Source organism: Mus musculus, chromosome 5 (genome assembly GCF_000001635.26).
Source record: "Mus musculus strain C57BL/6J chromosome 5, GRCm38.p6 C57BL/6J".
NCBI classification, from domain to species: domain Eukaryota; kingdom Metazoa; phylum Chordata; class Mammalia; order Rodentia; family Muridae; genus Mus; species Mus musculus.
In genome coordinates, this window is record NC_000071.6 from 39,397,176 (window position 1) to 39,416,203 (window position 19,028).

The 19,028-nt window shown below is 39.5% G+C and overlaps 1 pseudogene; it reads right to left on the reverse strand.

Moving 5' to 3' along the window:
* On the reverse strand, positions 3,975-5,150 carry Gm5291 (predicted gene 5291; annotated as a pseudogene).

Below are 19,028 nucleotides of genomic sequence, written 5' to 3' on the forward strand. Positions count from 1 at the left end.
CCTCATTTCTTACATTTTGTTGTGATCTTGATAAATGAAGTAACAGGATGAGTGTAGGAAAGTCCTATCCTGCAGTTCCTTTCTCTCTAGGATTCCCCATAGTCATAGCATGTAAATTGACAGAGTTGAGTTGAACAGTTTTATCTGGGGTAACTAGCCAGGTTCTAGACAGTTTTAATGTCTTAAATCTGCCATACGTGTTCACCAAGAGAAATTCAAAGAGCATCTCTATAAACAGAGGGTAGGCAAAATGTCTGATTGTCTGCGATACATTTAATTAGTGCCAAAAGACATAAAACAAAATCCCCCAAACACTGTTCTAGCAAAAGTATTTCAGAAAAACATAATAAAAGCAACAACAACAACAACAAAAACAACAAAAACAAAACCAACCAACCAACTGGAGACAAATATGTAAGGCTGTGACAATCATTTCAAGACATGGAGGCTGAGGTACAGTGATTTAGGGAAACCTGTTTGTCCAAAGCCTGGAGAGGAAGAGGGGATCCGTGTCTCATGGACACAAAGAATCCAATGACAGTATCAGTGCTGAGAATTTGCTATAAGGCATGGACACTCAAGTGCTTTGTTGGGGTTCTTCCATTTACTCCCATAATTGTGAGGGATCATTCTCCTCCCTAGCAACATAATGAAACAGAAGTCCTGAGTGGTTTCTTTGGCTGGATAATAGCTAATGAGCAACAAGATGCTAAAACACAACCTCTTGCTTCTCACTCACAAGTATGTGTTCGTCACTCCCCAGCCCTATGTGCTCAAAGGTGTCTGGAAAATGTAAAAAAAAGTCTGGAGCTCAAAACCCAGAATGATTTAAGAACAGAGATTACAGAAAAATGTCTACCTAGAAAACCTGCAATGAACTACCCATATTGACAATGTTTCTACTTTGGATTTCTGGAAAATTATAATAACAAACACATTTTGTATAAATGATTCATTTGTTATCAGAATAAAAGAGCATTTTTTTTTACATTTCCTATCTATGCCTAAAAAAATGTGTGTGTGCTTATGTTCTAGATGAATGTCTCTGGTATGCAAATTATCTTGCTCTCTTGTGGATCCTGAGACCACGCAGATTATTCTATCTAATATGGAAGCATGTGTGATTATCTGCAAAGTGTTCCCAAGTGTCCAGTAAGCATGGTTTATAAGGCACCGTGTGAACAGAGCCTGGCAGTGAGAAATGGTGAACGTCTGTCTCACAGGTTAACAAGGCTGTGTGGAGTCATCTTTCTGGACAGACTATTTGCCTTCCTGCTATTCTCCTTTTATTATTAGAATTACAATAATAACATGAAACATTTTGAAATTTGCTCTCAAGACACCAAGATCGCTTGGAATTATGTGCAACATTTTGTTTCATGCAGACTGTTCTTATCTCAGCACAAAGCTCACAAAAATCATCACAGGTTGGAGAAGTTTATGAAGCAATATGTGGGGTTAACCAAGTTCAAAGAAGATACACACACATACATGTACACACACACACACACACACACACACACACACACGAGTGAGTGCACTTCTCTTCAAAGCTTTTCCTACGCCTTTACCTGGAAATTGAGCAGTGAACAGTAAACTTGGATAGGAAAGGACCTTAAAGTCTGATCATTTCTATTTAAATGCCAGGGTCATGGTACCCATTTATGTGACCTTGCAGAAGGCAGTCAAAACCCCTGTGTCTCAGTTGTACCACTTGAAAAATGGAGAAAAAAAAAATAAAGAGCTTGCATTGCTTGTGGGATGAAAGGATTTACTGAAGGAGATACATGTTATCCTGGTGTCTAATAATCATGTCATCAGGAGCAACTATCATGGTCCATCAAAGCGTCCATTGAATAGTACATTCTGAGAAGCTCCTAGAAGTGGTGGTTTTCATCATCAGACAACTTTAGGTACAATTATATACTGAACTGTGTCATCTGAATTCATAGGTCAAAATCCCAATCCCTGGATTTAAGAGTGTGGTTGGTTTTGAAGATGGAGTGATGAAGTGAACATTTCTGGTTTCTTTGGAGACTCAGTTGTGTCATGAAGCTGTGTTGTGAGAGAATCTTTTGCTGAGAAGACACTTGAGAAGACACATAGTATTTGGAAAATATATAAGTAGAACCCAACAAACAGGGAATGATGCTCTTGCATTGGTTCACCTTGCAACACATTGCTGGTCTTCATTGACGATGCTCTTGACTTGGTTCATCTAGCAATGCTTTGCTGGTCTTCACTGATCTTTGCTTCATAGAGAGAAATGTTTCTCATAGTATACTGGCTGCCACTTGCTGCCTCCATGGACTGGTGCCAATTCAGCAGAGCCTCACAGTTTCTTCTGGATAGAACCATACTACTGATTCCTGCTTGGTTCTTGTGGATTGGACTGAGCTGGTACTACTAATTCATGTTTGCAATTGCCCCCAAGAACTACTTCCAAACAAGTCCTCATGCTCCATTTCATATTAACCTTCTTCTCTCTCCCTGTAGTCAATGGGCTAGAAGGAAAGTTGAAGCATATAAGAACCTGAGTAAAGTAGGTTTTGAAAAATCTAACCTACAGAATGATTAGGGTATATGAGAACCTTAAATTTGGCCCTAATCCAAGCTAATTGGTGTCTTGTAAGAAGAGGATAGGAAAAAGAGATACCAGATACTTATATACTGAGGAAATGCAGCTTACACCCGAGAAGGCAGAGAACAGTGTTGACCTGCAGCTTCACAATCTCACAATCCTGAGAAAGATAGTACATTATTCCAGTCTGTGGTTCCCCTGGAGGAAAACCAAATCTAAGACACCAAGATCTACAAAGCAGTTTTTAATTATTTTACTGGAAAAAAATGTACTTATGTGGAAAAGCATAAAACAAGAGTCCAGAGTTGCCTTGGAAATGAATGTGCCACTTATTTTTATCTTCTTAATTAAAATAATTCTATGAAAAGTCTAATAAGCATTCATTAATTCTAAATTAAGCTTTTTTTTTTCTTACATTACCAGATGCTCCACACTCTGGAATTTGGGCCCATGTTTTACTTAGTCTTTGCTCGTTTGTGCAATGCTATGTTATGAACTTAGTGTGTTTTTTCATTCAGCTTCTAATAGATATTTGGGGTTTGATCTGACCTATATGTATTGATAATGAATACTCTTGGGGAGGCCTTTCAATACTCTGCCCCCTGCTCCTTGATTCTGTAGAGAATATACTTAGAAGTGGGTTTGGAAAATCACTACAGAAAACAAAGAATTTTCCTAAGAGATTATTCAAACTTACTCCTTTCTTCAGCATGGCAGCTCTCCATGCCAACACAACAGTGTCATTTCTTCTCCTTTATACCTTGTGTGAGGTATTTACTTGTATGTCTTTCTGATTTAAAATTTTATTTCCTAAGCAACAATGAGATTAAGTGTATTTTCAATGTCTTACAACCAGACATTGGAAATTTTCCTTTAACCAGACATCTTCACATGTCTTATTTTTCCTCTTGTACTGCTTATGTTTATTGGTGAATAGGAGACCTTGATAGATTCTTGAAGCTTGTTCTTCATTAGTTACCACCCATTGCAGTATGTTTTCCCCTTGTGGATCTTAATTTTTTTCCTTCAATTTTAAGTCAGGTTTCTTAGTGGTAGAAATTGTTAATTTTCGTATATTTTGTTTTATCAATTCTGTGTCTCTCTGTATCACATTAAATAAATGATTATCTGCTCTAATTATATTAAAACAGTCTCCAAGATTATACCCTATTGATAGTGGTGGTGTTTGTTTGTTTGTTTGTTTGTTTGCTTGTTTGTTTCTTTGAGATACTGGAGTTCCACCCTGTCCACTCTCATGAATACAGCAGTATCTTGCCCTGTGACATGAGTTAGCCAATGGGAGTATAGGGGTATGATCATGATAGGCAACTTTTGGCATAATCTTCATTCTACCTAGCCCCCACTTTTTGGGATTTGGATTTTTTATTTCTTCAATTGAATCCCATCATTATTGTCATTATGGAAATGGCTTTAAGAGAAAACTGGTCAGATGAATATTATTGCTTCTCACTTTTCAACTGGTAAATAGTTGCCATTGATAAAACAGACAAGCCCAGAGAATCTGTTCAGAATGTTCAAGATTTGGCATATTATACAACATCCCTGTTCTCAATGAGAACACTTAAGACATAACTATGTGTACTTCTTGATCTCATCATAGAAGACAAGTACAAAGGCACCACCCATGCCTCCGAGAATGTTGGACCATGCATTCTTGACAAAAGCCTTGCTTTCTTCATCCTGAGCCATCTTCCGCCAGCAGTCAAGTGTGTCTCTATACATGATATCAGTTCCTTTGCATCCCGACTGCATCATCATAAGATGGCGAACAGTGTCAAAAGTATAGGAAGTCAGGCCAGCAACAGCAGTGACAGACTGTGCAGTCATACAGCTGATGAAGATGTGAGTATTCTTGGGATCTGGGAGCATTCCCTTTGCAGTGTCATACATACCAAAGCAGGCAGCTTGGTAGATGATAATACCCTGTACCGACACATTAAAGCCTTGGCCCTTAACCCCTCCCACCAGATTCATAGGTTTTAACCAGGAAATCATAAAGGTCTATGAATTCCCTTTCAGCTCCAGCTTTGCCCACATCAGCTGCTAGACAAGTGTGGGCAAAATCCAGGGGGAACAGAAAGCACAAGGATTTGGCTCCTGTGGCACCACCTGATGCCAGGTTCCCTGCAAAGTAGTGCCAAAACAAGTGTCCTCTTGTCCACACCACCCAGAAAGATCTGCTTGTATTTATCTTTGAAGGCAAAGGTGAGAGTCTGTGTGGGGAAGTATCTGATGATGTTGGTCAGGTTTCCATGCCAGAAGGACAGGACTCCCTGTTCCTTGGGGATACGAGCCATACAGTCTATATTGCCCTTGTATTGGTTATCTGCCATGATTTGCTTGCTGGCATGCTGCACCTGCAGCACCAGCTTGACCTCATCGGTGGGTGCTACCACCATTCTGGAGATGGCCACAGCCACTCCACCAACCAAGAAGTCCTTGGTGAAGGACACTGTGGCATCTGTCATGTTGAAAGCAAAAAAAGGAGAGTCAGGTGAGTGCAGGATAAGACTGGGTTGATAACCGGCTTTGACTGCTGGACTCTGGGTCCTACCTAGCCCTTTTTAATGAACAAGCATAAACAGGCATGTAGTTGTAGGCAGTCAAGCTGGAAATGACATACACCCTGAATCTAAATGCAATGCCCCTAACTAGGAGCACAGAAATCCCTGCAGAACTCAGAATATATCACCATAATATGGTCCCAAATATAATGATTTGATACATCATTATGAACATAGGCAGGGTATAGCCCACCTGAGCCCAGCACTATGTGAACTGTGGCCTATTAAGAATAATTATATCCTCATCCCAAAACTGCAGCATGTTTTCTAAGTCGCCTTTTCTAGTTATAGAAATGTGACCTAAAATAGAAGCACTCAAAGGTATTTGAGTTCCAGGTCGTTTCTTGAACTTGCCTTGTCAGCTTTACTACCTTGATCGTTTTGTGATGCTGGCGATAACATTTTAAAGACACATTTTATCTGTAAAGGCAGTTAGAGCTTATACCACCACAAAAGCTAGCACTGAGGGCTTTCTTCCATCCCTTCTGTCTATTTGGACACATCACCTACTATTGTTATCCATGACAAGAGTGGTCCATTTGTTACAAATGATGAACCTATGTGAATATATCACTTTCTATCAAAGGCTACAGTTTCCTCTAGGGTACAGCCTGGTATTAGACTTTCCATGGGATTTAAAGAATGTTCAGTGAGGTACTTGTGCTACTATACTTCATATTGGCAGGTTTTGGAGCCTTAACCTCTAAGCCTCTAATGCCCTGGCCTCTGGCAACCACTTGTCTTTTTCTTGTCTCTATACCTTTGATGTTTATGGACTGTTCTGTTATTGTAATCATATATTAATTCAGATTTCTTTTTCTCATTTAGATAGACACATTTGATTTTTTCTATTATCATTTTGTGGCTTTATAGCTCGTTTCTGCAGCATAGACTATTAGCCTCATTTCTTACAATATATATATATATATATATATATATACATTTATTTATATACATTCTTTTTTTAGAATTTTTTTATAAGTCAAAATTTTCCTATTAGATATTTTCTTCATTTACATTTCAAATGCTATCTCCAAAGCCCTCTATACCCTCCCCCCACCCTGTTCCCCAATCCACCCACTCTTGCTTCCTGGCCCTGGCATTCCCCTGTACTGGGGCATATGATCTCCGCAAGACCAAGGGCCTCTCCTCCCATTGATGGCCGACTAGGCCATCCTTGTATACATTTTCTATTCACCTAGACTATTGCTTCTTTCTGTCTCTTTTATTTATTTCTAGGACACCATGATATATTCTCAGATTTCTATGATTTCATGAGAACTCTGTACCCAGAATAACTTCTCATTCTTTTCTATTGGGTAAGCATTAAAGTTTAGTTTAAATGCTATGTCACCACTGATGATCCCACTGCACTCATATAGGCAGGATTTCTTCCTATTTTATGCACTTTTCATTTTGAACATTTTATTATATAAGTGGCATTTTGTTTTGATTGCTTTGGCTGAAAGCTATTTCCCTATTGGAGCTGTTTTATTTTATTTTTTTTTTATTTAGTCATGACTCTTAGAATGGAGACATTTTCCTCCGAGATGCTTAATATATATTCTTGTAATAAATATAGAGGAGGGGAGGGGCAACGAAATAATCTTTCTTGTTATACTATTTTGAAAAGTATGCTTTAAAAATGTATCAGTTAGCTCAGTATATCACTTTCTCATATTCTCTGTATTTTGTTTTACAAAGAAATTCCTGAATTATTTGAAGGTGCTATTCAATATAATATTAGTAATACCTAGTTTTAAACATTTCCTGAGTAATGCTTTGTTGGTTATCTGGGAAACTGGGAAAAAGTAAAAGGCACAGAATCTTAAACCAGTTTTACTACTATGATTATTACTACTTCAACTTCTTATTGTTGTTGTTGTTCGTCTTCTTCCTCTTCCTCTTCTCCTCCTTTTTCTCTTCTCCTCCTTTCTTCTTCTCCTTCTCCTCCTTTCTTCTCCTTTCTCTTCCTTTCTTCTCCTTTCTCTTCCTTTCTCCTCCTTTCTCTTCCTTTCTCCTCCTTTCTCCTTTCTCCTCCTCCTCCTCCTCCTCCTCCTCCTCCTCCTCCTCCTCCTCCTTCTTCTTCTTCCTCAACATAGCCCCAGTAATATAAAGAAAAGTCAATTTCTAGGAGAAATCAATGAAATAAGTTACAGGGTCAGGACTTGGTAGCAGTGATGGAACCCAGGAAGTGACACAAGTTGGAGCACATACAGCAAGAAGAGACTATAGATACAACCATGTGGTAGAAATGGGTCTCCTGAGGTCCAAGACAATGTGAGCTGAGGTTATATGATGTCATACCTGCTGCTGAATTTGAAGGTGTCAATAACTAAAATGAGAAAGGAGGTGGGACAAAAACCATGAAGGCTTCTCTCTGCATCTCATTTTCTGATCTGATGAAAGTGAGTTTGCCTGAAACTCAATGGAAGCCAGGGGTGTGGAGAGCAGGTGAGTTCCTTTGCTCCCTAGATAGGACAAGGGACTATAAGGGAAGACCTGACCAGGGACTTTAGCTCCATTTGATGCTTACTCTTATTAACAACTTTTGCTGTTAATATTGGTGACTAAATTCATGTCTTATGCCCTGTTAGAGGCCATATCTCTCTTCTCCTGCCTAAACAAAGCATCTCGAGATATATGTGGAATTAGTGCTCCAGTGTCTCTGGGCCTGAGCAGATCTCATTCCCTAGGTTAGAGACCATATTCCTTTCTCTGGAACCTTAACTTCCTGTGTCTAAGAAAGATGTAGACGTCATTTCCTATTACTTTAATGCCAGGATGAGTAATCCCCTCCCCTAGTCACTCTAATCCCTCAAATCTCAGAACTCATACAGAGCTCACTTATCACAGTCTCAAGTCCTGAGCAGAAATCACTACCCAGGTTTAAGCCACATTGCCTTCCTCCATCACTGTAACTGTACATTCCTTAGGACCCATATGGAACCTGTTCCCCACAGCCTCAGTGGAGTTTGCTCTCTGGGTTATACATCTTATCTTCAGGCTTCCATCATTCTAACACCCCATGTCCTGGGACCTCATCCCCTATAGGCCAAACCCAGACCTATCTCTGGAAGCCTAAAACTTCTCCTCACATGAACCAGGAAGACTGCCCTCCTCCTTCTAGGTCAGAGGTCATACTTTATCACCCTTTATCATTCTACCTCTTTCACTTTAGGCCAAGTGTGGTTTGTCTCTTTCGTTCATAAATCAGAGTTCACAGAGCCCCTGCAACTGAACCACCAGATCTTCAATACCTGCTTCAAGTGCATGCTTGCCTTTGTTGTCAGAGACCACACATATGACACTCCTAGCAACTCATCCTTCTCTCTACCAACTGATATAGAATGCCAATTCATTAGATCAGAGGTCACATAGTCTCCTTTCTGTGCTATCATAACCAAGCATCAGTACCCAATTAACCTCTAGATTTAACTTCAATTATTTTCCAGTTGACATAAAACCAGACACATGGGATTAACAGTAAGCTGAGATCCAATAGCCATATCATAAGTGCTCCAAGAATTGACACCAAAGGCAATAACCAGTGAAAGATATGCAGGTTCCCTTGTAAAAACACAGGGAACACTACATGGCAAAGCAATAGATTTCATCCAAATGCCACAAATCCTAAGTCAACTTTTAAATATTCATCCAGTCATTGATAATTGCTACTCTCTGCCTATTCAAAAGAGAAAGAAAGAAAGAAAGAAAGAAAGAAAGAAAGAAAGAAAGAAAGAAAGAAAGAAAGAAAGAAAGGAAGGAAGGAAGAAAGAAAGAAAGAAAGAAAGGAAGAAAGAAAGAAAGGAAGAAAGACAGAAACTTCTCATTTCAGTGAATAGTGGTGAACAGGAAACACTGAGGAAGAGGGGGCAGAAAGAGGATCCAAGAAGTTCTGAAATGCTGTCTCTAAACACAACCCAGGCATTGTGGCCAGGAATTCACAGCTGCACTAGACATACATATGACTGGTCCTAACAAAAATTGTTCATATATGAGACAGAGGCACATAGGGCATACCCTACTTAACTGTTGACATTTTTGGGGTGGTAGAGAAGGCAGTTTGATAAGGATGGGAAGGAGATAAGAGCAGATGGGGTGACAGTCATTAGAATATACCATATCCATGCATGGGATTGTCAAAGAGTAAATTTAATTAATAAAATCAAAAGCACATTAAGCATGAACTGGTAAATTTGACATGTGGATAGCAGCCATAAAATTCACCAATAGAGTCACTAAGACCCTTGGGTTCTCTTCATTAAAAAGCCTTAGTTAAAAGTTACCTTTCCTGGATGCTGGTGAGATGGCTCAGTAGGAAGAAATACTTGACATCAATGCCAAGTCCAACGGCCTGGGTTGTATCCCTGAAATTCACGTTCTGGAAACTGACTGACTTCATTAAGTTGTCTTCTGACCTTCATACATATGCAGCTGTGTTTGTGTGTGTGTGTGTGTGTGCACACACACACACATACACCACTGAATTTCTTAGTAGATAAATAGAATGTTATCGGTATTTACTAGTCCTAGATTCTCCAGCTTTTGCAAATTTGGTTTTTCAAAGAATTTGCCATTTGTCTCTAAGTATCCTTGCATCTTTCCATACATATGTGCACAGTATGGTTTTATTTCAGTTTTGGCCACAATGGGATGTGTGAGCTGATCCCCTTTCCATGAGTTTCATAACTTGTATTTCCTTTCTTTTTCAGCTTTTCAGAAGGTATATCCATTTTGCGCATCTCTTTGAAAAATTTGCAACAACAGTTAGTCAAACAAAGTGAAAAACTTTATAGATGCTAATACCGTGGTGGGACTTAGAAATATGAGTTATTCATAAGAAAAATACTAAAATATTAAAAAGAATTAGAGTGAAGGGGTACAAGATTGCATTTATCCTTGGTAAACATCCACGCTGCTTTATCTTTTTGAAGTATGTGTCTGTGTTAATATGAAAATAAAAATAAAATTCAATTAAGAGATGGATCTGAGAAGTACCTCCCTTATAGGTTGTTGTAAGAATGCGATAAGATACATCATGAGCAAGCCGGTAGCATAATATAGGGATTCAATAAATGATAGTCATTTTATCTGCAATTTTTTACAGAATACCATTATAAAAACATTAATGCATTTCCAAATATAATGAGAACATTTCACCTCCCAAACACATTATATGCTGTTCATTTATCTTCATTGTTTTATTTCACTACATACATAATTTTATATAGCAGGAAAAAAAATAACATGTGGGTTTGCTTATACTTATGAGCATTGGATCAATTAAAAGTCTTGTGTTTCTTTAACTATAATTAGGGCCTTACACTCCATTTGATCAGGGTCACATCTATTTGAAAATATGGTAGTTTTAATGAATATGTAGTAATTAGACATGTTTATAGAGCAGCATGATATCAATATATATCCATTGTGTGATGCCTGCTTCTGGGAATTAGTATAGATAGCTGCTGGACCATACATCATTCCTTTGTGTCAGGAACATTACAAAACCGATCTATTTCCCATTTTGAATATTCAACTTATTGTTATCAGTCATTATTATCATCTTGGCAGTGATACAATTGCTCCATTTGTTGTTGTTGTTGTTGTTGTTGTTGTTAGTATAGCAAATGGAATTTCAATGGCATTTAAAAGTATATAATGGTTTGATACAGGAATATTTTTCTTCTTTTAAATTCTTAGAAGTGTGATTGTTGTGGGTATTTTTTTTTATCCTGAAATCATTCCCAGGTTAGTTTCTAAATCATTTTGTCAATTTACATTGCAAAAATTTCTAAGTGCACTGGCCCCAGCAAAGGCTATAGCAGCATGCCCTATTTTGAGCATTTTAATATCATGGTAAATTCAGGAATTTGATAAAGATTATTTGCTGTTTTTAATCTAAAAAAACTGAACAACACAGCTCAATGAACAATATTATTTATTACTGCTAATATTCAGACCTATGTTTCTCCTGGAAATTAGTATCTGAAACAAATGTATACATTTCTGAGACTTTTTGCTAAGGGCCACAGTTTTCCTCCCTTACTCAAAATTTTGACTTTCTCAATGGGGCGGAGGGGTGTGAGCTGCAATTTATGCAAAAGAAGTACATAGTACATTGTTTTGCTTTTCCCCTCTTATTTTCCATAAGGTCTGGTTTATGTTGAATGTGAACCTTTGTTCCTGACTGACCTCTTACATGCCTTTGTATTATGTCACATCACATTATTCCTGTATCATATTACCTACCTATCACTCCATTTATCAATATCTTTTAATAATTTCTGCATTTACAAAAAAAAAACCTTTCCTTCAGTCTCATTACAGGAGAACTCAACACTTTTTTTAAAAATGTCCTTAGATAAAAGAGGAAGTAAAAGAAAAATGAATTATCAAGTCATTTTGTAAGGCCAATAAAATTTTGATATCAAAGCTGGATGGAGACATTATAAAAATGAAAATTACACATCAATCTCTTACCAACATAAATGCAAAATTGCAAAGAAATTATCAGTCATTTGGGCCTCACAGAATGTATGACACTAATGCCTCATTAAACGATATAAAAAATCGACAAATAAATATGAAAATATAAAACCAATTGTATGGGTATCCAAACTGTTAAAAACAAAGCAAAATAAAAGCAATGCAAACAAATCAGCGTTTATGTTCTTATCTTAATAGAGATAAACAATGTGGTTAATAAGCTTCATATACATTTGTAGCTAATAGACAAACCTGAACATGTTAACAATGTCATCTACAATACCTTTAAATAAATAAGTATACATCCAGCATATTTAACATAACCCATGGTGAATTTTAAGTTTCCTCTTGCAATCAGGAATGCAATAAGATGTAGGCATTCCATCATCGAATCTCTTCAATAGTTTTACTGAAAGTCCAAGCCAATGCAATAAGAAAGTAGACATAAATATATGATTGAACGTTGCTAACTTAGAAACAAATTGATGACCTGCCCTGACCATGCTTGCCAGGGTGGCCTGAAGAAAGATAACTGAACAACTGTACTGACCACACCTACCTAGATGGCCAGAAGAAAGACATCCAAGTACCTGTTATTAGAACCACTATGAAGGATGACTGTGTGATGGAGAGATGGGAAAAATGAAATTAGCAGGGAAAAGATGAAAGAAAGAATGAAATCAAGGGGTTTATACACTGTGGAGAAAGGAAGAACTGGAGACTCGATGAAGGTGAGAAACAGGCAGATATGAGGAGGTCATGGTCAAGGTCCTGGCCCAGACTGCTATCAAGGCCTAGGTCCAGGTCCATGGTCCAGCTGCATCTAGTGTCTGTGTTAATATCTATGGACTGAGTAGAAACTCAAGAAGTAGAAACTTCTACCCAAGGCCAAGCAGATCAAATGATCTGTATTCTCATAGTCTGGGCTGCTCATGGAGACCATGGATATCTAAGATTTGTGCTGCTGAAGGGGAACACACTGTTCTGAGCAGCCTGCCCTGCCACCTGAGGCTATATGGACATCTGAGCCAAGGCTGCTGCTGGGGGCTGTGACTGGCTCTGTGGTGCTATGGCATCCAGGGCTTGTGTTGATGTCCCAGGTCTATGTTACCAGCACTCTGCCATGAGGTGGCTTGGCAGAGGTAGAGATGCCCCACCACAACTCCTTCCCTCCTGTGTCAGGCAGAAGAGCTGGCCCTGAGATCATGAGCTTTACAGAGCTGGCTTTGCCTCTCAGGGTCTGCAGCACATGGTAGAGTGGGCCCTGCACCTGGCCTGGGCAACAAAGTAGAGTTGACCCTGGTAGTGAAGATGTTGAGCCAGCTAGGAGGACATTAGAGCAAGAGAATTGACTCTGATCCTTGTTGGCTGCCTGTGGTCGTTTGAATATCCTTGGCCCATGGGAAGTGGCACTATCAGGAGGTGTGGTCTTGTTGGAGGAAGTTTGTCATTATGTAGGCAGGCTTTGAGGCCTCCTGTGCTCAAACTCAGCCCAGTATAGAAGAGCTGCTCCTCTTGGTTGCCTGAAGAAGACAGTTTCCTTCTGGCTACCTTTGTATCAAGATGTAAAACTCTCAGCTTTTCTAGCACCAATATCTTCCACATTCCTACTAGGATAGCCTATTAACTCCCACTTAAATCATTCCACTGCTTTTCAAGTCTAAAGTTCCCACATCTTCAATCTTCAAACTCATAGTCAGGACCATCACAGCAATTACAGTTATTAGTACCAACTCTGGTATTAGGGTTTCCATTGCAGTGAAGAGACACCATGACCAACACAACTCTTACAAAGGGCAGCATTTTATTGGGGCTGGCTTAAAGGTTCAGAGGTTCAGTCTATTATCATCATGTCTGGAAGCATGACAGACACAGTGCTGGGAGACCTGGAGAATTCTATATCTTGATCCAAAGGCAGCCAGGAGGAGGTGCTCTTTTGTACTGCACAGAGCTTGAGCAGAGGATACCTCAAAGCTCACCTTCCTCCAACAATGTCAAGTACCATGGGTCAAACATATTCAAATTACTAAACTATAATATTGGGTGAGCTAGCCAGCCAGTGCCTGAGAGCTTGCCCTGATGGTTAGGGCAAAGGAGAACTGGGGGGTTGCCTAACTCAGCTACCTCTTATTGATTTTACCAATTAATCCAGCTCAAATCATCTCTGTGGCAGTGGCACATTCCTTACTTTCCTTCCTATTTGTTTTGGGGAGGAACACACACACACACACACACACACACACACACACACACACACACACCGATCTATTTTATGCCTTAAGCAACTCAATGGCTGATCTACTCTCAGACTTCCGCAGGGCTAATATCACCCCCTCCGATATTCCTGAGCTATTACTTACTAACTTCTATATCCCATCAGTGTTGCCCTAGATCCAGTTGGGTTGGAGTCTGTGGTTGCTCTTCCCAGCTCTTACACTATTGCTATGCTCTGTCTTCTGCAGCTCTCAGGCTTGGCAGATACTCCTTTCCTGGCTTGGCTGCTCTATTTTCCCCCTACCCTTCTCTATCCCTTTCCCTGGAATCCTAAAAGTCTGGCCTGTCTCTGCCCAACCATTGGCCTCTGACAACTTTATTTACCAATCAAAAGCAACTGGGGGCAGGGACCATCAGAGTCTTAAGTGAGGATTCTCATGCAATTGAATCCCCAATTGGGGACCCAATTAACATAATACAAGCACTATACTGAATCCACAACAACCAGAATCAGTTCCTGGGCACTGAGTTGGCCTATCTCAACATTTACCCCATCTATAATCTGGTAGATTGTGTGAAAGGGTTGGTACTTCAGATCCAGTAAAGATAGTATAACAGAAGCCAGAGGTCTGGAAACAGACCAGTGATTTATTGCAATGAACATTTGAACATTTGCAAGTAACGATGTGTAGACAAAAGGGTACAGCTTCCATGACAAGATGGTTTATTTTTATTCTATTTTATTTTATTTCCTTGAGGGGGAGGAAGGTTGCAAGAGTGGATGGAGGGTGACTATAAGAGACAGGGAGATGAATGCAATTGGGGTGCATGATATATAATTCACAAAGAATCAATGACAAGTTTTAAAATATGAAAGAAAAACTGCCATTGTTTATAGCATACATATCTGAATAAATATTATTCAGAAAAAAAATATGAAGCATTTGACAGAATTAGTAAGTACACTCAGCAAATTCTCTGCCTAGAAGATGATGAAATTAATGTTAAAAACCATAATTAATAGGAGTGTCTAAGCCAAATACATAATATGTTGGGTTTTTGCTGCTCTCAACTTTTTTTTTTTTTGGTTTTTCGAGACAGGGTTTCTCTGTATAGCTCTGGCTGTCCTGGAACTCACTTTGTAGACCAGGCTGGCCTCAAACTCAGAAATCCACCTGCCTCTGCCTCCCAAGTGCTGGGATTAAAGGCGTGGGCCACCAAGCCCGGCGCTGCTCTCAACTTTAATCCATCTGTTTTAGCATGTATTTTGACTCTGTAAATTACAATTCTAGTGTTTCTTTTGATTCTTAATTATTAATCTTCATTGGCAACTTGTGTGGATTTAGAATCCCTTAGGAGGCACCTCTGGGCATTTCTCTGGGGGCATTTGGGGAAGGTACAGCTGAGGGGGATAAGACCCACTCTGAATGTATTTGACTGGTAGTAACCCATTCGCTGGTTTCAGGGACTTGGACTTCTGCTACTTATTGGCCTGGTGAGCTGTTTATCAAGTTGATGTTGCACACTCCTGCCATCAAGCCATATAAGCCACCTGTATCTAAGCTTTTGCCACCATGGTGAACTCTGTATCATCTCAAACCATGAGCCAAAATAAATAAAAATAAATATCTTTGTCTTTCATTTGTTTTTTTTTTTTTTTTTTTTTTTTTTTTTTTGGTCTGGTTTGTTTGGTCATACAGAAAAGTAACCAGAGTTAAGTCCTGGCTTACACTATCATCTCTGAGCTGGGTCTTTGTCTCTTTAAGATATCCTCTTCCAAAGGAATTCAGATCCTTTCTTAGCACTTTCTCAACTTGATTATTTTGCCCCAATACTAGCTGTGACTCACCTAGGGGAATAGTTGAGCATGGTGGGAAGGCCCAGCGTGAGACTAAGGAGGTTTACAGTCACTGCGGATCAGAATGCACTGAAGCACAACCAGGCTATAGCAATAAGAGCCAGCTCCGCCGCAATCCCCTTCCTCCAGCTTCCCTCCATGTCCTGACGCTTCTGCAGTCCACCAAAATGGCATTTCTGGCTAGAGACTGAGTGTTCACACAGTAACAGTGGCCATGCCTCACTGAAGGCCATTCTAGTGAGTTCATCTTCTTCCTCATTCCATGACCCAAGTTTCTTCCCACCTTTAGTTTCTTCTAAAGCAGTGTTCCTTTCTATTCCACTATTTATCTGGTAAATAGAGGAAAGAATGAACGATCGTAGGGAGACTTTTTTCCTATGGGTAAAGGCTAGATGAGACTTCATACCTCTGCTTTAGTTGCAATGATTAACATTTAGTGATCACACAGCCAGTGAATAGTTATGGTGAGCAGGTTTACTGACCAGATGGTTAACTAACACCTGTGATGAGCAGTCCAGGAAGCCCATGTACAACCCTCTTCCCTCCATTTCCCCCCCCCCCCTTTCACTCTACAGCAGGGATGTTTTATAATGGGAACAAAATAAATGTAGAATGGTTCTGGAATGTTTATATTTTGTTACTGTAGTTGGGATAAAGATATTATTATATTTGACATGGAAAGAAAGTTGAATGTTTCTACACATAACTATTATTTCCTTAATAGATGAATGCCATTAGTACAAATATTTTTCCTTCTATGATGGCTGAAGATTCTGAGTCAGGGAGAACTTCAGTAGTTTTCCTGACACTCCCCTCTTGATGAGAGGTGAAAGTGATATTGAACCCAAGAAGTTTTTGCTCCAGGGCAGACTTGCAACCAATATTGGCCATTGAGTCTGGCAGAGTGTTTGAAGTGTGGTAGATGAAACTGCAGTCATGAGATTCTGGAGCCTGCAAACAATAGCACAGACTTGAATTCATCTGATCACAGCATTAGCTAAAAGACATAAGAAATCTCCACTTTCCATATACTGTGTTCTATGTGCTGGTGCAGCAACATCTATGGCAACAGTAATGAAATTGACTTTATCTCTGACACTATGGAGACACAATCCAATATTCCTCCCCCATATACTTTCAAGTTTCTCAACTAAGAAATATTCACTGCTGGGACTCTTGTATGTTCAGGAAAAGATTCTTGGATGTTGATTTGTGGTATTTGGTTAAGGTTCTTAGTAAGTCTTTTTGTTTGTTTGTTTGTTTTGTTTTTGTTTTAGTTTGTTTTTCAAGACAGGGTTTCTCTGTGTAGCCCTGGCTGTCTTGGAACTCACTCTGTAGACCAGGCTGGCCTGGAACTTAGAAATCCGCCTGCCTCTGCCTCCCAAGTGCTGGGATTAGAGGCGAGCACCACCACTTGTGGCTCTTAGTAAGTCTTAACTGAGCTTTTTATGGCTGGATCATCCTTCATGAAGATTTAGCTGCTGGCTGGTGCAAACTTCTGGATCATGCAGGAAAGCAGTGCTCATCTACTGAATGGTATCAGTAATGTCAGAACTTCTCTACCAGCTCCCCAATGCACTAGCCATTCTACCAACTGCAGTTCTTCATCCTTCTTGCCCCAGAGAATACCTGCTACCCCAGTTCACTGAGCACACGTTGACACTTCGAGATCACTATGTTGGCAGCCCCAATGGCTTTTTTCTGAAATGCCATTCTAATCTTTGTGCTTACCTTGTCTTATCTGATCCCCATCTGGTTGCTAACTCCTGCACAATTTAAATCCTCAGACCCATGAAATTTTAACCGGCAATCTTCGAGAAATTTCTCTACAGCATGATTTGATCACTTAGTCTCTGCCTATTTTGCTAGCTATGTTCAGAATTCTTGGAGGGCAAGAAACTGTTCCTTATTAATCTTGCTGTGGTATCATTGTGACTCATGAATATTCATGCTGATTAGAAGAAAAGTTAAAACAAAATTTTAATTTATTCTGTTGGTCTTCGTCAAACGAATAGATACACGTACCTATGTGAGTGAGTACTTTCCTGGGTATCTTGCTCTTGTTCCTTTAAGGTTAGATATGTTTATTTCTACTCAATTATAGCAAAAATCCAGTTTGGGGCTGATTAGTCTGTTCCAGTCATGTAAAATCCAGACCACTTTCTGTTTTGTTTTGTTTTGTTTTTTGAAATAAATATTTTTATTAAATCTTCGAGATTTTTGTAGAATATATTTTGGTCATAATCAACCTGCATGTCTCCTCCCCCTAAACTTTTCCTAGATCCATCCCCATCTCTGTATCCCCATCTCCTTATCCCTTCAATGTCATATCCTTTTTCTTGCTTTGTTTTTGGTTTCTTTTTGTTTGTTTGGTTGATTGGTTTTGTTAACACTCCATTGACTGCAATGACTGGTTTCATCTCAGGAAGGTCTTGTAGATTCCACCGCAGTCTCTGCAAGTTGAGAGTGCAGCGATCCTGTCATTACAGATACTGTTCTGCTCCAGTCCTCTGAATCATGCAATCTTTTAACTTCATCTTCCACACTGGTCCCTGAGTCTTTCGAAGGTGATCTTATAAAATTTCCATCTGTGGTTGAGCACATGGAAGTCATTTTTCTGTGCACTTTGACCAGTTATGAGTTTTTGTGTTAAACACTATCTACTGCACAATGAAACTTCTCTCATGAGGTCTGGAAACTGAATAATTTATAGGTAAGAAGATGTGAATTTAAAGAACATTTAATACTATGTCCATTCAGCAAAATAATAGTAAGAGGTTCACACCTGGAGTCTGAACTCCCAATTAAGTTGGCAGTGCCAGGCATGTTTCTTCCTCTGGCACAGGTCATAAATCCAGTCAGAAAGCAGTTTATTATGCACACAGCATTCATGCCTCTATTTTGCACCCATATACACATCTTGTCATGCCAGTTCCGTTCACAGCTGGATCAGACTATTGCTGATGCTTTCCACCTTGTTCTCACATCGGATTGTTTATCTTTCGGTACCACAAGAACTAGCTGGTAGGTAGGAGGCTTCCTGGTCAATACTGACTTGATTTCTCCATGTCCTGTGACCCATGTGTGTGGTTCCTTTAGCAATGGGGTCATCAAGTTCTGATTGGCCACCAAGAGCTACGGCAATATTCTACATTGTTCTGGGGCTGTCTATGACAACCTTGCCTGATCAATACCTCAAGGGTAGGTATCCTACACCTGGGACTGCATTTTTCTTTCATTCTCTCTGTCTCTGTCTCTGGTCTCTGTCTCTCTGTCTCTCTGTCTCTGTCTGTCTGTC